Source organism: Kogia breviceps, chromosome 10 (genome assembly GCF_026419965.1).
Source record: "Kogia breviceps isolate mKogBre1 chromosome 10, mKogBre1 haplotype 1, whole genome shotgun sequence".
Lineage (NCBI taxonomy): Eukaryota > Metazoa > Chordata > Mammalia > Artiodactyla > Physeteridae > Kogia > Kogia breviceps.
Window position 1 is genome coordinate 74,226,436 of NC_081319.1, and position 24,871 is coordinate 74,251,306.

At 48.6% G+C, this 24,871-nt stretch overlaps 1 long non-coding RNA gene across 1 annotated transcript; it reads left to right on the forward strand.

The window, feature by feature from the left end:
• Positions 1 to 143: 143 nt before the first annotated feature.
• On the forward strand, positions 144 to 24,668 carry LOC136792010 (uncharacterized). The gene is made up of 3 exons (XR_010835095.1): positions 144 to 823; positions 23,198 to 23,270; positions 24,567 to 24,668. It is a non-coding gene; the product is annotated as an uncharacterized lncRNA (long non-coding RNA).
• Positions 24,669 to 24,871: the final 203 nt, after the last annotated feature.

Below are 24,871 nucleotides of genomic sequence, written 5' to 3' on the forward strand. Positions count from 1 at the left end.
CGGCCAGAGGCGCACGGGACTCCGGGCCGTGCGCACCGTCTCCGCCGAGCTCCCCGGTGAGGCGGCCGGCGGACCTGCAGAAGCCGGGAGCCAGCCTCGAGCCAGCCGCGCGGCGCAGCCGCTTCCGCGCCGACCCACCCGGCCGCCGGAACAGGAGGGCTCGGGGGCCCAGCGGGGGTGGCGCGAGGGCAGCCGCTGGCCAGCCGGGCCTGCACGGAGGGACGGCAGGCGGGCCTCGCGTTCCGGGAGCCGACAGGGCGGACTCGGCGGCCCAGCGGCGCGGGCAGCCCCTACACCAGGACAGCCGGGTGGCCTGGGCTGCGCTCTGCGGCCGGAGCCGGTGCTGCCGCCTCACGTGCAGAGCGCGCTGTGCAGCTTTCAGCCCGCCGCCTGCCGGAGAAAAACCCCACAGCGCCGGCCCCGGGCTGGGGGTGGGGGCTGGGAGGATCGCGTCCACCCAGCCCTGGCCCGGTTCTGATTCCGACACCCTAGCGAGGCGACCCAGGACAAATGAGCGCACGGCTCATGCACACGCACGCGTAGACTTTTCGTGAGTATCGCCAGAATCCGTGAAGTGTGCAGTGGCGCCAACTGTTTACACGTCGCCTTCCCTTGTTTGAACCTCCCAGCGACCCTCATTTGACGTGTGAGGAAACAGGCTCCGAAGAGTAAAGCGATTTGTCCGAGACACGTGGCACATAGTTGAGTCCCCACTCCAACACTACTGTGGACTTAGCATCAGAAGCTCTGGGTCTGGCAGGGGTTTCATCTAACTTTGGTTTTCCTCTCTGCCCACTGGGATCAGCAACCAGTTCTCAGGAAGGTAGGACCAGGCTCTGCCTTACTGGGCTTCGCAAGAGGTACGGGTACCTTTCCCACTGAAGGAACTGAAAGTTTGAGATTCCTGCTTGTACTCTAGCTGCTAAATCCAGGGAGAATGTCTCAATCCATCTCTTCTCTCCTACTGGCTACACCTCCCATGCACCTGTCCCAGATACCCACAGGGAGGCACATGTGGCATATGGATGTGTCTCTGCAGCCCAGGATTGGCTCAGCTGCATAAATCTGTAATATAAAACCCTGTCTCTTCTCCCTGTGCATATAAGTGGGTGAAAATCTGCTGAAGCCCAGGCACCTAGACCCCCATGAGGTGGGCACCCTCCCCATGTACACTCAGGGAAACTGCTAGATCAGTGTTCTGCAGACGCCGAAAGACAAGTCCTTCCCTGGAGGGACTCTAGAAAGACTGAGGGGAAAAGGGCATGGGCAGGATGAAATTCAAGGTACATCAGAGTGGGTTGACACAAGAAAAGAGGGGCTGAAACAGAGTGGGGATAGAGGAAGGGAGGAGAAATGAGGAAAGGAAGAAGGAAGGAGGAGGTGAGTAGAAAGAGGTGGGGGTAGAAACAGGAGGACGTGAAGGGGGGGGGAAGGGGGTAAGATCAGCAGGAAGAGGGTTTTCTTCCTTGCTTACCCTTTGGTTTTGCATTCCATAGGTGGAGACTCCAAGGGGAGGGGTCAAGAGCAGAAGGAGGAGCTATAGCCCTGATTCAAGTCCCTGAATTACCCCCAAGGATCAGGGGCATCAGGCTAGATTATCTCCTTACACCAGAGTCACCCATGAGAGGACCAGAATCTAGTGGCAGGGATAGGACGAAGCTGGCACCAGAGCAGAGATGGAACTGCACTCAGAAACCAATAAGGCGTTAGGATGGCATGAAGGCCAGGGACGCTGGAGGGATAGCACAATCCCTCCTCCAAAGGGAACCCAGTACCCCATCAAGAAGTTATCCCAGCTCAGAGGAGGGAATGGATATCCCAGGAAGAGCCAGGACCTGGGGACAACTGGCTTATTTTTTGAATAATATTTGCCTCACCTGAGCACTCAGCACTGGGCTAGGAGTCAGGTGGCCTGGATGTTCACCATGGCTTTGTACTAACAAGCAATGTGACAATTCCTATCCCCTCAAAGGAGCTGGCCTGTGTGCTTTAAGGGCCTGTCCAGCTCTAGGAACCCCTGAGTGACTTTGGCAGATGGAGAAAGGTGGGGACCCAGATGCTCCTTGGGAGACCAAGAGAAAACCAGTCTGCAGTCACCATTCACGGTAGAAAATCCCCAGAAGATAATCCACACTTCAGTAATGGAAAGGTCAAGGGTGGTGGATTTCTTGTTTCCTTGAGCAAGCCCAGAAGGCCTGGGGAGGGACAATGCTGTGCTAGCTATCTGGCTGCTTTTACTGACTGCTGACCACAGAGGTGGGCCGGGGCTTCCCAAAGAGGTGCTACTATCATCCTGTATGAGAGAGAGAGAGAGAGAGGTGGGGTTGGGGGGAGAGGGAGAGAGAGAGAGAGGTACAGCGAGGAGAGAAAGCTCGTATACAATCCATTCTAATGGTGGACCTTGGGATTCTTCTGGATTTCACGAGTTCACTTTTCTAAATAACGCTGTGATGAACATCTTTGTACCTAAGTCTTTGCCTGCATTCTTGCTTCTTTGCTTGGGCTAGATTCCCTGAAGTAGAATCACTGGGCAGAAGGGTATGAACATTTTCAAGGCTTTTTGTACATACTCCTTTGTTTCAGTTTTAGAGCCAAGGCACTAAAGTGCAGGGCAGATAAATGATTTCCCAGAGAGCTCCCAGCAGGTGCTTAAGAATGTTTTCACACACCTTTTCATGTCTCTATGTGGCAGAGAATGATTGTGCCTTGTGCTTTACACTACACATCAGGGCAACGCTGCATCCTTGGGGTATTGGGATGACTCCAATACCCCAATGTGGAGAAAGCTCAAGCTTCCCTTGTCCCCACCCCCCAATCATGACTCATCTTCCCCTGATCTCCTGGGCACTCCTGACCAGCTTCACCCTGTTGTCTGGCTTTCTGGCTGAACTATAGTTACCAATCCCCCTCCCCCTACTTGTGGTTGGCTCCCAATACCCGCTTGCTCAATGGGGTGGCAGTGCATGATAAGAGGAGTTCTTGGGAGGGGCTGGAGGTGGAGAGGCATTCAGCCTGAGGAAGAGAGGGCCGAGTTGGCCTGGGCCTTCATAATCAATAGAAGGACCCCTGTGCAAAAGACAATGAGGGGCCTCTCTGTATCCACTGAGTATGAAAAAGAGACGGAATGGGTGTAAAAAGCAGTGAGGGGTTCAGGTAGCTGACAGGACAGAGCCAGGTGCCTGAGGATATGGAATCACAGGGTGGAGGCTGTTGAGCCTGCTTCATAAAAGAACAGTCTATAATCCCAGGAATGCACTAGATGCTTCTTCGAGTCCCCCTTGGCACATCATGGCCTGAAGACTGATTCTATGGACCACAGGAATCGGAGAGATCCTAGGGCAGATCTCATAAGGCCTTGGGACCTCCCTCCACTGAGTCTACTGCATGGCTAGAAGCTAGGAGCCATTCCTAAATCCTTAGCCCTATTCTCTCTGCTTCCTACAGGACTAACAGCCAGCCTGATCCCAGTTTATCCCACAGGCCTTGTAGAACTTGCAAAGTTTCCTCAGGAGCCTAGCCCCAGAGTGTACTTTCTAGAGATACAGGTCCAGTGTCTTTTAAACCTGCAGTGCCCTCTATCCCACCTCTCTTCCCAAATGCTGGAGTAAGAAGCAGCCAAAATAAATTCCTATTAGTATGCATGTGTATTCCCAAATTCCTTAATAGAACGACTAACACCACCTACAGCCATTAGCTGGAGTTTGTTTTCTAAATCCAGTTTGCTTTTCATCATCAAGTCCTCTCTTTGTCTCTCCCCCTCCCCCAGGCCCCATGGGTTCCCTTCAAAGCTTCACTGTCTGGCCCCAATACCAGGTCTGGGGTTGGGTTCCTGATGCATCAAAATGTCAGACAATCCTGAAAGATCACATTCAATCAACAAGGAAGTCTTTATTGTGCATTTTCTGCATACCACCTAGCACTCTGCAGGGGAGAAAACAGGGAGGAAGAAGGCAGAGCCTCTTTCTGGAGAGAAAGGACACAAACTGACATCAGCACAGCACCTTGCAGTCTATAAAGAACATTTGCAAATGCCGCCCCACTAATTTGTCATAACAGTCGCAGGCAATAGATCATTACCCCTGTTTCACAAACAAAGACATGGTGGCTCCGAGAGTTTGGAGCTCTTGTTGGATGGCACTGGATTTCAGACCCAGTCTTCGGACTCCACATTCCAGGCTCCTCTCTGTGTACAAGGCAGCCTCTCTAATACTAGCCTGGATGCCATAAGTGGTGAGTTACCAAGCACGCCTGAAGTGCAATAGGCATCCAGTGAAGAGAAGGCTAAGGCAACTAGGGCCAACTTGGTGGATATTTTGCAGCTTGAGAGAAGCACCCTGGCAAATGCACAGAGTTAGGAGACCCTGGAATTGTGGGGTAGTGTGGTTGAAAGAGCACCAGAAGAAGAAGATAGAGGATCTGGATTCTGGCTCTTTAATGTGACCTTGGCCAACTCGTCCTCTCTCTGGACCTTAGCTTCTCCATCTTTAAAGAGACAGAGTTGCAGCTAAATGGTCTCTAGGATCCCAGTGAAGAGCAATAAAGGAATCAGCCATCAGGAGCAGGACTTAAGACAACAGATGCCAATGACTTCCCTGGCTTTTGCCTCCTGCCAGGGAATCCCCAAATCTTGAGGGTGGTATTGAAGCAGAAAACACTGTGGGCTGGGGTAGGTGCCCAGGAGGATCTGGGAAGGACCATAGCTCTTAGCTCCACCCGGTCACCTGTCGCAGCACCCCCAGTGCTTCACCAGACCACCTTGCTGGTCCCAGTCTCCTCTCTTGCCATCAGGCACATACCAGTAAGGGTGCGAGGCAACATTTAGGGCACACATGTGTCAGCCACTCCTCCGCAACCTGGACAATGGCCATTTTATTTAATTCCCACAAAACCCTCTGAGGCAGGTACTATTACTGTCTTCATTTTACACCTATGGAAACTAAGGCATAGAGAGGCTGAGTAACTTGCTAGGTCAGAGAGTTGGTGAGTAACAGAGCCAGAATCCTAACCCTGGCACTCTAACTCCAGAGCTGGTGCTCGAAGTGACTGGTTGTGAAATAAACTTGTTTAAGGAGAATCAAGGCAGGAATTCATTCTGTCATTCATTCATTTTGTCACCCTCAAAATGGATAGGCAAATTCCCTCCTTTCGTACCAACTGTAAGTGCCTTCCTTCACCTCTCCCTGCCTTCTTTTATGTATTGTTTGGATCGTATAGTCATAAGTATGCAGTTTGTTTCATAATACAGTCGACCTGGAAGCACAGCTGTAGTCATTTATGTCCCTGCCTCACCATCCTTCACCCAAGAGATTTATCACAGCAGGAAATGACCGACTACAAAATTCTTTCCATTCCTTAATCAAGCCTTTGGCTTTTCTTTCAAAGGGACTTGGAGAGCGGAGCAGAAACCAACCCATTCTTGGTCCCAAGCAGGACAATAATTCAATTTCATTTAATAAAACTGCCTTTGTAAGCTTCCTGTGAAAAATGCAGAGAAGGTTTAGGGAAAAATCAGCTGTGGCCCCATCTTACACTCTAGTTTAGCAAATGACTATAATATAAAGGAATTAGGTAGAAATAAAAAGTTTGGGAAAATTTTGTATTTACAGAATAGAGAGATCACTTCCAAGCAAGAAAATCAGACAAGACTTCAAGGAGGCATTAAAATTTGAATGACACTTGAAGGATGAACAACATTTTGGGGAGTAAAGAGATGAGAGAGGGCTTCCCTGGTGGCGCAGTGGTTGAGAGTCCGCCTGCCGATGCAGGGGACACGGGTTCGTGCCCCGGTCTGGGAAGATCCCACATGCCGCGGAGCGGCTGGGCCCGTGAGCCATGGCCGCTGAGCCTGAGCGTCCGGAGCCTGTGCTCCGCAACAGGAGAGGCCACAACAGTGAGGCCCGCATACCACAAAAAAATAAAAAATAAAAAAAAAAAATAAATAAAAAGAGATGAGAGAAACTGGCAGTCCAGGTGGGGTTAAAAGTACAGGTGACAGCAAGGAGGCAGGACAGTAAAGTGGGTGTGCGGGCATGGGGAGTTTTCTTGTGTCACCACAGCAAGGACAGAAGAAGGAATGGTGGTTAGAAATGTAGGCTTTGGATACAGACCCTCAGTTTAAATTCAAGTCCCCCACCTGTAAGAGAAGTTACCTTAGGCTAGTTGCTGAGCCTCTCTGCAGTTCCATCTCTTCATCAGTAAAGTGAGATTAATAATAGTGACAATAACACGGTCTGGATGAGAGGATTAAATGACATAAATGACTTTAGAATATTAGGTAAAGTGGCACATAGTAAATTTTCAAGAAATGTTAGTTGTCATTACTATTATTATTATTCAAGAGCATAGTGAGAAATAAAAGAGCAGAATAGGTTGGCACTGCCTTGGGTCCAGGTTCCTTTGTGCAAATAACTGTGTAACACTGAAGTGCTTTGAATAGATCTATGTAGGGGTTTGGTGGTTAAACTGCCGGGAGAAGTAGTTGAATAAAAGAAAAGTATGTATAAATGTATTGAAATAGTCCGGGTGGGGGAAAATCCATCACAACGAAGGCTATAGTAGTGACAATAAAAGGGGGTGGATGTGAGAAGTAGAATGGACCAGACCTCAGAGATGCCTAGCTGTGAGGTCTGAGGAAGAAGATGATTGTGGTCAAAGCCCACTTCATGTTACGAAGCCTACTTGGCTAAAAGGATGGTCAGTGTCCTTGAGAGATACTGGGAAGATGGGAGAAAGTGGGAGGGGAGATGGGGAATGATGAGTTCCACATTGCATGTCTGGAGATTGAGAGCTTGGGGATACCCAGGTCCTCTTGTTCAGGAGGTAATTGAATAAGTGGGTCGGGAAGAAATAAGGGTAGAGTGGAGGTGGAAGGTCACGGGAATGGAGGAAGTCCCCAGGGGAGAAAGCATAGAGTGAGAGGGAGGTGGAGGTTAGGAACCTACACTTATTGGGCTTTACTCCACCTGTGGTCCTGCGCTAGACCTTTTACACATATTACCCATGATCCTCCCTGCAAAGCAGAAATTGGTTGGCCCCATTTTATGGATAAGGAGACTGAGGCTCAACAAGATTAAGTAGCTTGTCCAGGGTCACCTTGTTAGAGAAGCCAGACAAGGAGACAGAGAAGCAGCCCACAGAGGGGTAGAAGAACAGGCTCTTATCATGGGAATCAAGGAAGGGGAGGGGGCTTGGAGATTTGCTACCCAATTTCCCCATGCCAGGGCTCACATAGAAAATATCTGTATAGCACATGGAGGGTAAGTAGAGAGGCTGATTTTCCCCGGGGAGCAACTTGCCTTCCAGACTCCCCTGAATCTACATGGCTAGTCCCAGTCCTGAAGTAATCAATATCTCAGCACAGCATTAAACAGGGATAGCATTGAAAAAGATCTAACAACAGGTATACCCAGGTACCTACTAATAAGAGCAGAAGCCCCCTACCACACCAAACATCATTCTGTTACATAATGAGGACGTTCATCTTGGGGTCCTAGAGCAGGGGCTTGGGCAGCCAGGTGGTGGGAAGAGACACATGGGGGACTCTGGCAGTGATTTGAAAATACTTCTATATTTTCATTACCCATATGGCTGAATGGTACATCCCAGGCCTGCCTGTGACCAATCTCCAGCACACCCCTGTGCCGTGACACACCAGCTGGGACCACTGGCTTAGAATTTGGTTAAATAGTGTATTTGACCTGGCAGAGGCGTAGGTCTAGGGAGGATGGTGACTGGTAAAGTAGAGCTATCCAGCTTGGTGATTCGGAGGTCATTGTGGCCTTTAAGAGAGCAATTTCTGCAGTGTTATGGGTGTGGAAACCAGATTGCTAGTGGTTGGGACTGAGTGGGAGGTGAGGAAGTAGAGGCGGTGAGCGTATAATACTTTTTCGAGAAGTTTAGCTGTGAAAGGAGGGTGGAAGGTGGGATGGAAGCTCAGGAGAAATCAGAGTGGAGGAAAGAGTTTATTGGGGGTGGGAAACACTTGGGTGTAAGCCAGAGTGAAGCAGCCAGCGTAGAAAGAAAACAAGAAGAGATCTTCCAGGGGAGGGGAGGGGAGGGGAGGGGAAAGGAGGGGAGGGGAGGGGAGGGAAGGGGAGGAGAGGGGAGGGGAGGAGAGGGGAGGGAAGGGGCAGGAAGTGTTCAGGCATGAACCCTAGAAAGAGGAAGGGGTCCTTCTTTTGCAGAGATCAGAGGAAAGGAACAAAGGAAAGGAGATGACAGATATTTTGAGGTGGAAGGAAGTGATATGTGTTCTGGAAGGAAGTGATATGTGGTCTGGATCTTGCAACTTGAGTGGTACAGAGAGAGGAAGTGGAATTTGAGGGGAGAGGAAGGTTGGGGCAGCCCCCTGGGGATGAGACTGGCCGTCTGCCAGGGAATGAATAGGAGTATTTCAGGCAGAAGCAATGCCCATTGTTTTCATTAAGCTGTGATGGAAACTCAGGCAGGTCATGGAATTTGTCCTGCCATTTTGTCAACCTTAGAACAATGGAAAGAACCAGGATGTTTGTGCTCTAGGATTTCGGGTAGTCAGGAGGGAGTGGGGACATACTGAGTGTGCAGTGAACTTGGAGTCCCTGTGAAAGATGGATTGTGAGGTCCTAGGTAAGCAGGATAGTGAAAATAGGCAGGGGTTATTGGTAGGGACTGGGATGGGCTTGCTCTGAAGGGGAACTGGTGTTCAATAGACGTAAAATGAAAGGTGGCCAAGAACAAAGGAGAAAATGAAGTTCCAGATTTTGGGGACTGTGCTGAATGGTTCCTGTTGGCAGGAGACCCATACCTACTCTTCCATACTCTCCCCTGTACCACAGGGGTTTGGACACCTGAAAAACTCATTTCCAAGACTCCCTTGCCAGCTAGATTCTTCATTGAATCCACTGATGGGAAGCACTCAAGTGAGATTAGAATGCACGAAGAAGGTGGAAGCTCTTTTCTGCTTGTGGTAACAGCATTAGCAGGGTTGTGAGATCCTAGGTTTTAGCAGTGGTTCCACTCATGTCAGGGAGTGCAGGATCCTGGGATCTGGACACTTTCCCCTTTTCATTCTTTCAGCTCTATGAGTAGTAATGGCTTCATGAAGTTACCAACCTCTGGGTAATAGCATCTTCTCTTTTTTGCTTTTAAAATCCAACCAACCCCTTTGACACACATTCCCTGTATTGAATTCCCCTCTGTTTGAAATACCTGGGGTGGTTTCTGTTTTCCAGATGAGAAAGTTTTACCTGTTGGAAAGCCCAGGATGTAACTGGGCATATGATATGGATGGCTGAAGTAAAGAGGAGATGAAGGGCTTGGGATGGAGAGTTCTGAGGTCAAATAACTGAGAAATCAGGGAGTGAACAGCTCAGCATAAGAATCCATAGTTGAGGCTAGAGAGGAACTCTCACACCCTCCTCGGGGCTCTGAATTCTATTGGGATCATGGGCTATTCCCCAAAATATTTCTTCCCAACTTTCACTCAGCCAAAGCACTATCCTTACCCCTACCTCCCCAAGTTAACATCTTCTTCTGTACACCATGGGTTCCACTGACTGATCAAACTGTGACATGTTTGTTATCCATTCTCCCCACTACTCCCTCCTAAACTATGTCCTCTTCATAATCTTCCCACCTCCCCAAATCCCCAGGAATGTATTTTGTCCCCTGTTTTTGAAAGTCTTATTCCTTAATATAATTTCTTAATCTGGAGCCCATGGGGATTCTAAGGGTTAGAGTTTGCACAGTTAATTTCACATGTATGTGCATGTGGCTTTTTTGGTTTTTTCCCCTGCCCAGAGAGAGGCTATCGTATTTATCACACTTTCAAAGGGATCTTTGTTCCCTTCACCTTGGGTGTGGTTCTAGGAAGAAAAAGAACAATCCCTGATGAGTCTTAGAACTGAATTTGCTCAAGGTCTCTAGCTTTTTCTGTGACCTTGAAAAAGCCATTGTTCACCGCTTGGGACTCAGTTTCTTCATCTGTAAAGTGGCAACAATAATTCTTACTCTTCAGGATTATTATGAGGATAGTATAAATAGTATAAAAGGCAGCACAGTGCTGGGCATGGGTGACTTTTAATAAAAGTCATCCATTGGAATTGAGCTAGTTTGGGTTCCTCCAGAAACAGACCTTTAGTAGGAATTTCAGTACAAGTATTTTATTTGGGAGGTGACCTAGAAAATGTCAGTGGGGGGCAGGGTGAGAAGTGAAGAAAGAAAGGGGAGTAACCCAATAAAGCAAGTATTTTCAGTTGGAGCGCATTCCACGGGGGATCTCTGGGATACAGTGTGAAACACACTCTGAAATGTCCCCTCCAGGGGTGAGGGAGTGGGGTATTTATCCACCTACTTGCTGCAGATCATTGCCTGAGGGCTTCCAGGGACATTAACTCTCCAGCACCACTGGTTCCTTTGGCCAGGAAAAACCCTCAGGCATAAATTTTCAGTCATTTATAGTAGCAATTTAGTTGTATAAAGGTGAATGCTCAAGAGATAACAGCAGGGCAATGATAGCAACTGCTACAGGGACTAATGTGACGTCTTCCCCTGTCCTCACAATCAGCATTGATAGAGTCCCCACTCCCTGCCCCATTACCCCTTAGCTTGTCCTCTTTGCTCTGTGCAGGGGTAGCACGATAGTATCCTGTGCACACATATCTGTCTCTCCAAGAGGACTCGAAGCTCTTTGAAGGCAGGGGTTGTATCTCACCCTGGGTCTCTGATACCAGGATTTGACATAATGGCTGGTACAAAATGGAAATATCCGGTACATGTCTATAACGCATTAACTGCCCTCAGAGTGGCTGTTTGGAGGTTTCTGATGACCCCACTCTGCCAGAGGGGTGGCACCATTATGCTTTCCACACACACGGTAGGAGATTTGTGCCCCCTCCTGTTTCTGTGGCAGGTACCTTGATCACAGCGTGTATGGTTCCTGAATCATTTGCCAAGGGATTCATGTCTCAATATTTTAATCTCCAAAGGGATGATATTAGAAATTCCGTTTTAAAAAGGAAATGTTTAGGGTGTCAGTATGCTATGATAATTATCTGGGAGGATTTTTACTCTCTGCTTCTCCTTGAACTGTGCTAGTAAGCTCTTTTTCACCTCAGATACAAAGAATAGGAAGAATATGGACTATTTATGTGTGTCCCCCACCCCACCCTCATCCTCAACTCCCATCCCCAAATTGCCAATGCATGGGGAGTGTACCCTGTTCCCCGGAGCACACGCCTGAAAAAGCCTGATTGCGTTCCTGTATTTCTTTATAAAACTTTAAATATTCATCGCGCCATCAAATTAAATGGGATTCTTTGGCTGTCATTCTTTTCAACACACTGAGTTCTTTTCTCCAGTACCTGTCCTACCACCGTTTGAAGCCTCTAGAGACTTGGCATTTATCTAACACTACCCCCTATAAGCTTGGCTCCCAATCAAGTGAGAGGTATGCTAATGGAAACAGAAGGCTGGGGCTTGTTGCTGAGGCCAGGAAATCAGTTGGAGGTTTGAGGGACAGCGGAGAGAGACCAGCCATTTCTCCTAGCTCAAAGAAAGAGATTTGAGGATGAAAGGCCAGCATCTCTGCACTATAGCCATTTATAACCAGCCTGAAGTTGGATGAAGCACCGCGCGGGAGAAAGCCCCGCGCTGCAGCTGCAGCAGGATTGGCGCGCCGCCGGGTGCAGGGGACAGGGCGGGGGGCGCGGGGGGGGGGGGGACACTGCAGGCGGGCACTGCAGCAGGTTGCACCGCGGGCTGCCCACCGTCGCTGAATTCACCGCAGTGCCAGACACTGCAGTTCGCCCAGACGCAGGCGGCGTGCTTCAAGAGCACAAGGTGCTGGACAGCGTGCCGCGCGCTTCGGGAAGCATAAGGACGTCTCTGAGGAGTAGCATCATCTAGACCACGAAGACTGCATGCGCAGTGGGCAAGTACCACCACCTGTGGAGGGAGATTAAAAATGTACATTAACTCAGGGTGGGCTCATTCCAGCTGCCAAGTCACTTCCACCTGTCCATGGAGTTGACAGTTACTTGCTCACAGTGAACCAACCTCCCTGGGCCTAACAGCTACTGCAGGAGGCGGTAGTGGAGAGCAAGGTGATGGCAACGACCAGAGATGCGAAGGAGGAAGAGACGCTCAGTGGACCGACTGGGTGGATTGATGGTGTGGGGTTACATCTGCAGAGCTAAAGGGGCCAGATGTAGAAAATGGAAGGGGAATTATGAGGATATAGTCAAGCCCCATCGTATGGCTATTTCATCCATATGTTGTATACAAATTCCATTAAATTTGATCTGAATGAAAAAGAGAGAACAACAACCAAAAAAAAAAAAAAAAAAAAAAGTACATTCTCAGACCCAACTGTGGAGTTCCGATTCTGTAGTCTTGGGATAGGATGAGAGGAATGTTTATTTTTAACCTGCATCTGGGTAGCCTCTTGCGCAGGCATTAGTGCAGAGGAGTTTGCAAAATATTGCTTTTGGAGTACCTCGCTGATGTTTTGATATTCCCATCTCCCCACCACGACATCTCTGCCCTCACATCCCTGCAACATACACACACACACCCCCAGGCATCCTGTGCACAAATAACTTATTTATTACCCAAACTTTAAAAGTACTCATTCTGCTTCGGGGAAACCTTAGTTTTCTCAAAGAGAGATAAACAATCTATAAGATAAAGCAGTTTCTCTCAAAGAGGTCCTACTGTCACAGGGAAGACAGACAGGCAGACAGCTAACTGTAATACAGAGTGAAAAGGGCCCCCCTCAGGATGTGCAGCTGAGTGTCATAGCAGCACAGGCGTGCAGGCTCAGGCTGTGTGCTCATACAGGGGGGCAGGCCACCTTGGGACAGTGTGTCCCTCTCTGGGGACACCTGACTTGCTGAAAGAGCTTCCTCCACTGAGTCTTCTGCATCACAGTCTTCCCGTGTAACCTCTTCTCTTTGTCTTCCTCTTTTTCCAAGGTTCTCCCTCACTCCTTTCTTAACCCATGTCTCCATTTGGATGCCTCCCACCCCCCCAAAAAGAGCCTCTTTTTTCCCTAACTCCATCCCTTGTCCCTAGCTGCCAGATGCCATCCGCGCTGAGGGAGGTTTTGTAGTTGCTGCTAATGAGGGAGGTCCTTGAAGAGATGGAGTTGGATTGTTCACCACAACAAATTCTGCTGAGGGTGGAATGAGGTTTGACCCCAGCACAATGACACTTGGGCTAGCTTGGTGCTGAGGAGGTAGGATTGGCAAAGGAGGACTCAGGTAACAATCAAAGACCCTACCAGTAACTGCAACCAGACTGGCTCAGCATTGGTCACAGCGCACTCTTGTCCAGAGGTCTATGCACAAGACTCCTTCACTCCTCGGCAAATACCGAGTCCTTCCATCCTCCACCCTACTGTTCGTCTCGAGTTTTCTCGTTTGCTAACCTACCACTTGGTATCCCATTACTGTTCTTCTCTTCTCTCTTCTCACGGACCTGATGCTTTGGACATCGTTCTCAGTACTGTGCACTTTACAGACATATCCATTTCCGAATACCCAAACCATTCCCTTTCATCCAAGACATCACTCTGATGGAGACCCTCTTCTAGGCCCTTCCATGCAAGCCACCAGTTTCTCAATGTTCACACAAGTCCACGCATGTGATTAGAAGGCACAAGAAACCCTTATCCCTATTCTGACAGGTTTTATTTTTTCAAACAAAGTCATTTGTGTTACTCCCTTGAACGAACCTGATTTTAAGTCATGGCAGTTTCACCAACGATGGCTGTGTTTTTAACGCCACATTCCTGCTTCCAGAAAGTAAGGTTTGGAATGAATATTTCTGTGGCTGCTCAGTTATAAGCAAAGTTTCCGATGTGTGCCCTACACACATAGCATAGGGGTTTCCCCAGTTCTTTTCCCCAGACCATGTCTTATGTTTGCCTTTCTTGCCAGCACTGTCCTGGAACACGCTTCTCAACTTGCATGGTTCTTTCTGCCTCAGCCTAAGCCCTGTTTCCCATATCAGCCTATCTGGTCTGATGACTGATACTCCAAAGCAGAGGTCTCATCTAGAGCCAAGAGTATGCGCCCCACAGAACTCAGTGACCCCCATTACCACAAACGCCCACTGTCACGTCCCACCATCACATTGGTCTCCTTAGATGTAGTAGCTGGTTCATATCTGGCTGCAGTTTCCTAGACCACTCCCTGTGCTGTAACATGGACCAATGGACAATCTACTGGAGGAATTGGACGTGTTCCCGTCCGTTCCCTCAGCTCCAGCCCAGCCCAGCCATTCTCTTGCCCAGTTGCCCGCTGCATTTAATTATCATAACAACCCATCAAGGTATTAGTGTTTCTTCTTTGCAGGTGTGGAAGCTGAAGTTCACAAAGGCTGAATAATTTGCCCATAATAACTAGCTGGCCTGTGACTATAATGCAGGCGATCAGCCTTCTTCATCCAGGAAAGAGTCTCAGACCCTGTGAGCTTTTAGCTTTCATCTTTAGAGGCATTCCAAGGGAAAAGAAGAACACTTTCCCTACGAGTTCTTCCAAGATGGATGGTTCTTCTCACTCTTGGTTTGGCCAAAGGAAGTCATGCAATTTTAAAGACGTTAAATATGCATGGCAAATGCTGTCAGTGTCCTGCTCATATCCCCTTAGCACTCAGTGGTTCTGTGCTGAGAGTCTCTTATGACGAACATCTGCATCTCCTTGCCTGAGGACTTTCACTATAGCAGTGAGAACATGCTTCCCCCCACCCCACCCCAGCTGCCCCACAGAGAAGGCTGTAAATGCTAAGGAGTTAACACCCTGAGAGAGGCGTCCAAGCAATGACAAATTTGAATTTTGTGATCAATTACCTTGTCACCTCTCATGAGGGACAGCACTGGAACTGGTGTCCTATACCATCTCCCAGAAGTTCCCAGTGGGATTGAACCCCAGTTATCCACAGTGGTAAACTGTTCATAGAGACCTTGTGTTGGCTTCTTCCCCCGTCTCACTTCCTGACGCTGCTACTGGTACTTCCTGGGTTCACCTCCCAAATGCACTACTTGTGCTTGAATCCTAGACTCAGTGTCTGCTTCTTGGGGAAGCCAAACTAAGACAATCAGCTTGGAATCTTAGAGGTCATCTGGCTCAGCCATCTCATGACTAAATTAAGTCCCAGAGAGGGAGGCGACCTGCTCAGGGCACACCTGGTAGAGGTGGGCTGTAGCCACAGATGTCTCCAACTCAGTCCAGCTCCTGTTCCATTCTGGGATTCCGCTTTTGCAACCCCTGGCAGCCACATACCAGGCAGTCATATATCACTGTGAATACACCACCAGGAATTGGCAGAACTGGTTGGGAAGTGGAGTAAGAATGGTAGGGAAAGAGCGAATGAGTGCAGAAAAACCTGCAGTCCATAAATCTCATTATGATTCACCGCTGAACTTTGTCAACAATTCACACCATTCTGCCTTTCTGGCTAGCTAGCTATGTGCAGCAGGAATCTGCAGCCTCGACCCAGGTTAATTACACAGTTCTCCTGAGACTTTAGAACCACAGAGGTTAAAACAAGCTTTGTGTCTGTGTCCTGGCAGGCTGCTGTATGCCCTTTTCAAGCAGCCACTGGCGCTGCTGAACACTGGCCTTGGTGCTGGAAGCTGGGTTGGCCTGTGTTGAGCTGAACTGGGCTGCTGGAGGTTAGAGTCTCAGAACATCATCAGAGCTGAACAGGAGCTTTGTGATCACTTATTTTACCTCCCTTGTGGTACACGGGGAGATGTGAGACCCAGAGGGTGGATGGGAGTGCTCCAATGGCATGATTATACCTGCTATTTAAGAAGATCAAATATAACTTGTCTTTGATTACCTCTGTCAATGAAAGGGAAGAGGAAGCTCATAGAATTCCAAATAGCATGTAAAACAAAATAATTTCTATTTGGAGTGTAGATTGAATTCACAGCCATTTGGGTGGGGAAAGGGGTTGCAGGTGTGCTTTTGTAATCACGTTGAGCCCTGCTGAAAGAGGCAAGAAGCAGAAAGGTGGAGAACTTAGGGAGAAAAGTCAGGAGGTAGCCAGCCTAGGATTAAGGATGCCCTGTGGACAGTCTACATGGGGGTGAACAACAAACCACTCCACAAATACAAACATATTTCCTTCACCAGTCTTGCAACATTGCCCTACACACACACGCACGCACGCACGCACGCGCGCACACTGCATGGTTTTAAGAGCATCATATCCGCCACCTCTTTCCAGAATCTCCAGCATCCTCCTCTCCTTGTCAGTCTGCCAGATGCATTCTGAAATCCTTCATCTTTTTTTTTTTTTTTTTTTTTTTTTTTTTTTTTGCAGTACGCAGGCCTCTCACTGTTGTGGCCTCTCCCATTGCGGAGCACAGGCTTTGGACGCGCAGGCTCAGCGGCCCTGGCTCACGGGCCCAGCCGCTCCGTGGCATGTGGGATCTTCCCGTACCGGGGCACGAACCCATGTCCCCTGCATCGGCAGGTGGACTCCCAACCACTCCGCCACCAGGGAAGCCCCGAAATCCTTCATCTTTGGTCCATCCATCCATCTTCCCTCATACCTCTGCTGCTGAGCCCTGGGGAGAAAATGTGCATACTGAAATTGGGCCATAGTTTGGATCTCATGTCTCAATCTAGCTCCTTCTCCACCTTGGGACTTGGGCTTGAGTCATCTCCTTTTTTCACTCTCTACGGTGGCTGTTCTTAACCTTCCTCAACTTTTCTGAAGACCTTTAAACTTCCCCAGTTTCCTCTCAGTAGATGACAACACTTCCCTGTTAACAATGAACAATCGGACTATTAGGAATGGATTCCCTGAACCCCGTTAAAAATCCATCTGTTCTCAAGATTATCCGTTCCTTCTTTCTTTCTCTCATAAAGGAGGAAGTTTCCTTCTCCTTCCCAAGGAAAACCCTTCTGTCCATGATGTAGGGCCTTTCTCCTTCAATCTCTCTGAGGAACTTTTCCCATCACTAAGGCACTCTCCCCATCTACCTCTCCCTTCTACTGAGTCTTACCTCTCAGCACAGAAGCAGGTTCAAGTTTCTCTCATTTTATAAAGTCTCCTTCTAACTAATCATCTCCTCTCTCACCTTACTTTAAACACCAAATTTTCTTTAAAAAGTAACATACATTTCTCTCACTCCAATCATCCCACAACCCATTACACTATGGGCTTTAGCTAAATCACTTCACTGAAACCACCTTTGCTTAGGACAAAAATGACCTCATAATTGCGATGTCGGGTAGACCCCTCCCCTGCAATCCTTTTCTTACTTAGTTTTTCCTTACCACTTCATTTTTGAGTACCTTAAAAATCATTTTTCTTCCTTGAAATTTGTGACCACAGTGGTTTTTCCCCTCCCTCTTGGATCACACCTTTTCAGTCTCTTGAGCACTTTCTAAAGATTTTGGGGTTCTACAGGATCCTACTCTTGATCCTCTCCTCTTCTCACTTTATGCATTCTCCCTGGGTAAAACCACCCATGCTCCTGGGCTTCTCCCCCACAAGCTCATTGCTCCCAAATGCATGGCCCAGCGCAGCCCTGTCCTCCGAGCCAGGCACGAATATCCAATGTCCTTATGAACACCTTCATTGGATGCTTACAAGCACCTCAAACTCATCCCATCCTCCACAGAAATTATCACACTTTCCCCCAAAGGTAGCTTTTTTTTCTCTTATTTTCTATAGCAAAGAATTTCAGTTACCCTTGACTCCATTCCCCACCTTCCTCTTACCTTCCTATACTAATATGCCATACGTTATGCATCTGTAGTTACCTAATATCTAGTCTTATGGCCATTCAACACACACTTGTTTATTTGCCAGTTAAGCTTTTTCATTGGATTTTTAGGTGCTTGTATGTGTATTTGTCTGTCTGTCCTTGTTTTATTCTTTGTAAAATACAATTCTAGGCAGGGAAAAGGCAAGTTATCATTAGTCATTTATACTTTAGTGTCAATGAGTTTTCTGATAGGAGACTATGATAAGGGACACAGGGGGAAAGGCTGAGTGCCTTAGAAGGTAGCTAAATGGAGACTAAAGAGGCACCCCCAGGCACAGAACCAAGTAGCTGGAGCACTTGAGCCAACTCTGCCAACTTCCCGATTTTCTCCCAGCCTTGGCATGCAGTGTTCACTAGCTTCAAATTACAAGAAGCTTGTTATTCCTTCACTTCTATCTCAGTACTGACCCATCTGTGTCCAGCTCCCATTGAATGTTTTGCACTTGGGGAGATTGAAAGATTTAGGAGCAAGTTGTCTGGTCTATAAACATAAGCTATATTTTCCCTCCTCTCTCTCTTTCTCTCTTGCTTTCTTTCTTGCTTTTACTTAGCTAGAATGTAATTAAATTTGAATTGCAGCCAAAGCCGATTTGTGAGACAAGCATTTGGTTAGTGATGCCAAGCCAACCAGGTAAAAAAAAAACTCAGCAAAATTTCGAAAAGGCCAATAATCACACTGTGATTGAAATTCAGGCCTTCTCTTCTCATCCCCTCTCCTATTAACTCGGACAAGAGCTGGAGTTCCTCTTGGGACCTTTGGCTCATTGCATTTTGCAGATGGGTCTAGGTGTATAACTGTGCCCATAGCACAGAGGGGAGGGCCACAGCATCCCACCCACCCCCTGCCAGCCATAGTTGAGGAGTACTAGTTTGACTAACAGATTCTAGGATATTAGAGGAGGACTAGATTTAGCAGAATTAGGGGGTTAGGACATTGGGGTAGGGACAATGATGGAGGGACAGTGAAGGAGCAGGAAAGAACTGGATGGTTCGAACATCAAATCCTGGAATGTGAGGATGGAATATAACATGAAAAATGAGATTAAGAGTCAGAGGGAAGGTCTTTGAGGATCATTCATTCATAAAGCAACAGATTCTTAAGGTTGGAAATGAACTCAAGTGGCATCTATTTCTAACACCCCTTCTCTATCCTACTGATGTGGAAACTGAGGCCCAAGAAGGAAATGGACTTACCCAAGGTCACCCAGTGGTATCCAATCAATCATTGACACATAGTAATGTGTCCTATGCTGTACCTGATGCTCTGGGAGTTTCCAAGCTGTGTTTAGGTACAGTTTCTGCCTTCCTGGGAAATGATACCAGAGTAACAATGAACACACCCCTCCCAGCAGCCTGCATGCAGCCTCAGCTTTCTGTGACCTGCAGCACATCTGTTCCAGGTTAGCTGTGACCCTGGCCCTTCCTTTCCCAGCTCTTACCAGGATCATCTTTGGGGGAGCTCATTGAGGGGAGCTGAGTACAGGCAGGAGTGTGTGTGTGTATACGTGTGTGTTCACATGAGTGTGCTGGGCAAGAAGGAGACCACTGGCCACATCTCATTCCCTCTCAATACCAGAGAGAAAGGGTCCATAGGATGTTCATTACTTTGGGTTCTCCATGCCTCTGTATCCTTCCTTAATGTGGCGAGCTCTTCATAACTCTCCTCTGTGGACATGTCAGGTAGATCTCCACTACCTACCAGGGGTTGTATGTAAGCCCCGGAAGACAGGAATGATGCTAGCACTTCCCCAGTTGAGCATGTGGGTTTTCTATATACACCTGTTGGATGGGTGGGTGGATGGATAGATGGATGGATGGCGAAAGAGTGGGCATTGAATGAGGAAACAGGATCCCAGAAAAGTGAAATAACCTACCCAAGCTCACACAGTTAGTGTTGGGCAGAGTTGAGATGAAATTTCAGGCCTTCTGGCTCCTAGCCCGGTGCTCCATGTGGCCCCCACAGCCCTGAGAGAAGACCTTGAAAGGCAGAGGCAGACATAGGGATGAACCAGAGAATAACCAGCTTCTTGGTTAAAGCCAGGTCAACACCCTTGCATGAAGTCCCTTAGAATTTAAGAGCATCAAATATAGAGTCCAAAGATCTGGGCTCTAGTCTGGGCTCTGAGGTTGGGTGTACAAGTTGCACTTCCTCTTTCAGTCTCAGTTTCCTTATTTGTAGAAGGGGTTACATCTGACTATATGGCATTCAAAGGGTTCTGAGCCCTGGTATTTTAAGACCCCATCATTCTAGATGCCAAAGGATACCCAAGTCCTATTAATTCATTTAGTCAACAAATAATAATAGCAATAATAAAAATAATCATTACGATTATTACATTTTCCAGCTGGATGGGAGATGTTTGGCTGGGAGACTCTTCCTCCCTGTTGCTATTTGGGGAATTCAGAGCTAAATATAGCCCAGTGCCAAGCATTCCAAACACCATCATCTCAAATTAGGAAATACATTTGCACCTCCTATCAACAGTCCTGTGGCAGACATGCTGACAACTCTGGCAAAGATGCAAGAAGACTGTTTCCTCCCATTAAAAAAATCCATGTCTGCCTCCTGGAAAAAACAGTCTAGAGATTCTGTGGAAAAAACTGATGGCAGGGTAAGGGAGAGTCATAGGTAAGGATAGACCCTATCACTCAGGAGGACCGGCATATAATCACTATTGTTTACTGAACACCTACTATGTGCCAGGTTGTGTGATAAGTAATTTGTATAGGTTACTTCTATCCTTATGACAACCTTGAAAAATAATCTTTCAAGGCCACATAGCTTGGAAGTAACAGAGGAGAGATATGCGTCTTTTTCTCAACCCAAGGTTCATGCATCATCCACTGATTGTACATACAGTCTCTCTGCGGTTCCTTCCTCTCCTCCTTCCTTGAACACTAGTGGATACTTAACCATACTTCTGACCCCGTACTAAACATACAAAGGTAAATAAGACTCTGTTCTTGCTCCCAAAGGCCTCCCAGTTAATGCTCCATGGAGAACATTAACTGATCATCAAAATACAATGTGACACAAACAATGACAAAGATAAATACAGGGTGAGGTGGGAACATAGACTTGGGGTGGCAGGAAACACTTCAGAAAGGAAGTAAAGGGTGACCCGCAGTTGACAAGCCATCGAGGCAAGAGAGGCAAGAGATGGTCCTCAGCAGAAGCAGCGTAGGGACAAAGAAAAGGCACACCGGGTTTGGGGGGGCCAGCACCCGGTGTACGGTGGTCTTGTCCTCTCTGTACCAAATCATCTCCACTGCCCACATTAAGCGGACCCATGTGTGCACAGAATGAGCAGAGCCAGTTCAAGTCACCCCAAACTAGAGCTCTCCTTCCTGCTTCACAAAATGAGAGAAGCATTGAGTCCTATCCCTGGGAGACCCCAAATCCTAGATTCAGGGACTAAAAGAATAACATACAGGAACCTGGATGGTGACCTGGAGCCAGAATAACCCAAGAAAATCCCGCCCCCTCCCTTGGCCTCCAAGCCATGCTCTGCAACCCTGGCATCTGAGCCGGACAGCAGCATCTCCAGGGGGTCGAAGCTTTTCCAGTGGATACTGACTGCTGCCTTTGGCTCTTACGCCTTTCCAGGGGTGGGCAGGCAGCACTGGGGAGACGGACGAAAGGTCTCACTGAGGGGTATCAATTCCTCCCTCCTCGCTCCTCGGCCACCATCGTCCTCTGCCTTCCTCCTCAGCCTCCCATCGCACCTTGTCAGTTCTGTTCGCCCCTCTGCCCCATTATGTCCCCCTCCTGCCTGACCCCTCCCTGTGTCCCCTCCCCTCCCTCCCACGTCTCACCTGCATCCCTCCTCATTCTCTCCCAGCACTGCTCTCTCCAGCCTTAGTTTTGTGATGTCGGAAAATCAAAACAAGGCACTTTTTATGCTTTGTTCCTAATTCCGAGCCAAGAAAATTCTCCTTTCATTTGAGGAGAAGGGAAAGCAATAACTCAGGCCTTAGCAGGGAGCACAGCACACTTATCTGTAGTAGTCTTCGTGGAGCTCTGCGGGGGCCCAGCTCCTCCCACATCAAGGCCTGCTCCCAGAGCAGGGAGCATGGGGTATAAGATGCAAGAAACAGCCCAGAGGGGAGTGCAAGCAACAGGCTTGACAGGGCTGTGACCTGACACCACATCCCCTGCCTGTCACACCTGGCCCCTCCCCTTGGGGTGTGGCTGAGCCCCACCGCTTGGCCAGGACCCTAGGACAATCTCCATCATCCCTGTACAAAGAGGCTTCAAAGAGCCTGAGCCCAGCTCATGGGTGGCTTTCATGGCAGTGCAGCCCTGCCTTCTACCCAAAAATGTAACAAGCTGCCATGAGCTGAGAATTCCCAAATCTGAGGCGTACACCCAATTCCTGGCCTCAGAGATTCCCAGTTTGATGGAGCAGCTAAAGTTCATAATCTCAGAGCTTCCAGTCTGATAGCATCAGCACAACGCCTCCCCTCAAGGAGTTCCCAAGTTAATAGCTTACTCCCCCAGTACTTGAAGAATACTAGAGGGCTGATGCAATAAAAAGAGAAAGAAGGCACGCGGTCTTTGGAGCACAGCATGCTGCTGACTATAAATAAATCCCAGCTCCAAACTTAACTGATATCTTCATCTGTAAACTGGGGCTTCTCTTCCTCTTTTCCTAGCAACCTGCCTTCCAGAGAAGGACCGCGGAAACCTTTAACTGTCACGCCCTCTAACATGCCGGTGGGCAGGACTGTGGAACGTTCACCTATGACTCCTTGTGGTTTCTGTCTCTGTGGCCATTCCTGCCAGTCCCCTTTTCCTCCCTGCCCCTGTGACTCTCATGCCAATCTCTGCCTCTCTCTAGAGTAACAATAGTCCCATCCTTTTATAGCGGGCCTGCTTGGTACCAGGCACTGGAGTAGTTGTTTAACAAAATTTCAATCCCGCCTCTTGATTTTGATCCATTCCCTTTCCTGGGAACTTCTGTGTTGATTGCTAAAGGTAAATTCCACTTCCCTGCCATTTGCTGCAGGGTTCTGGGTGCCGGGTTACTGGGATGTCAGTTGAGTGAACATCTGTAACCAAATGTTACCATTAGTAAACCCGCCCAGGACAATGAGCCAGCACAGTCTCCCTGGGCCTCTTACACAGCTTAACATCTCAACTCCCACAGCCCGAAGTTCCCCTCAATGAGTTCATTTCTTTCCTTAAAAATTTTTTTGATTGAAGTGTAGTTGATTTACAATGTTATGTTAATCTCTGCTGTACAGCGAAGTGACTCAGTTATACACAGATATACATTCTTTTTTTAAATATTCTTTTCCATTATGGTTTATCCCAGGAGATTGGATATAGTTCCCTGTGCTATACAGTAGGACCTTGTTTATCCATTCTAAACGTACTAGTTTACCTCTACCTTGAGCCCTTTATTATGAGGTTCCGAATCCATTTTCCAGATGGTGTTGCTGGCACAAGGCAAGCCTGGGACACTGGCTCAAGGCCACCCACAGTCCTGCACCAAGAAACATGGTGAGTGTCTGGAGGTGATGGAAGCCGTGATGGAAAGGGCTGGGGCCCCACCCCACCAGTCTGCAGGTAGAGGGCCTGCGAGCTGTGCCTGTCAGTGAGTGTGCAGCGCTCCCTCCTGCACGCCAGCCACAAGGTAGGCTGTGCCTTGTAGCTCTGATCCAGGTTGCTGCAGTGGTCACACTAGAAGCCAGAGAGCTGGGCCCAACGTGGAGCCAATGGGACTGTCACACTCCTGCCAGGGACCCTGAGAAGCTATGAGGCTGGCTGCTGGGCAGTTAGGGCCAGTCTTTGAGGATGGCTGCAATGGCAGCCCCCTCTCACTGAACAACTGCCCAGAGCACCCCAGGCTCAGGTGGCACTGTGGCTTCTCACATTCCTCTGCTGAAGGGCTAGCAGAGAGGGGACAGTGTCCATCATCACCTCTTCCTCAGTCTCCAGAACAGTCTGAGGGGTGGGAAGGGAGTAGGGGAAAAGCAGCTCTTAGCTAGAGACTTCTGGCTCCTTTAGACAGGCTCCCACCCGCCCTGGGTGAGAGAATGTCAGCTCTACCACCCCTGCTTCCTCTGGGATTCCTCAGGCTGGGGGTCTGTCTGCCTCATCTCGGAAGTAAGGGATCAGTAATGTCCTAGCCCCCCGGAGGACTCAGGAGAGCTGTAGGGTGACCAATTATTTCAATTTACTTGGGACTGAGGTGGCGGAGGGAGCTTCCTGGGATGTGGTACTTTCCGGGCTAAAACTGGCAAAGCCTAGGCAAACCAGGATGAGCTGGTCACCCTAAAGAATCCTAAAGAACTGTCTTTTCCTGCCCATTATGGGCCCCTAGCTCCTGGTTCCCATCTTCCTTCTCATTCTTTAAACATCTCTCTGGATTAAGAGTTCCTTGTTCAGAATTTATCCGGGCATAAAGGACAAAGGGAGCATATTAGAGAAATGGGCGAACAGACACTATCCCCACGGCCACAGCCTACAGACACTGAAACTGAGCAATACTGGCTTGCAGAGCACCCGCGAGAGAGGTGTGATGCAAAGAGAGGGAGCTGGCTGTCTTCCAGGGAAGCAGGTGCTCTGACCAAGGAGCTGGCACCTGTGGCCTTGACCGTATAGCTTTATTAAGGCTGCTTGATGCTCATTCCAGAGGCCCTCAGTGTGAAGACCTGGCTGTGAAGAGGGATGTCACGGAATTGGGAACTTTCAGTGAGCTGGTGTGCGTGGTAATCAGCAAGGTGTGTCCTCTCCCTCCACTCTTGTTCACCCACTGCTCCTGGAACACTTTCTCTCTTTCTTTGTCATCCTCAGCTAATCTCGGAGCTCACCTCTTCCAGGAAGTCCGCTGAGAAGAAGGGTTGCAGTGAGTTTCCACTAGTCTTTATTCCACTTTAGGTGAGATGCATGGACATCTTTGATTAGGGGTCCCCATTCCAGTTACAAAGTTGGTGAAGGATATGTGTCTTCTAACTTGGAGGTGGAGGGACAGCGCTCCTGAGGACAGGGCCCAGGCACAGCTGAATGGACGCATCAAATCCTCAAATGCGGCTGGACATCCCTTTCACCCCTTGGCATGGCTATAGCATGCGTATTGTGACTTTTAATTTAATGTGCTT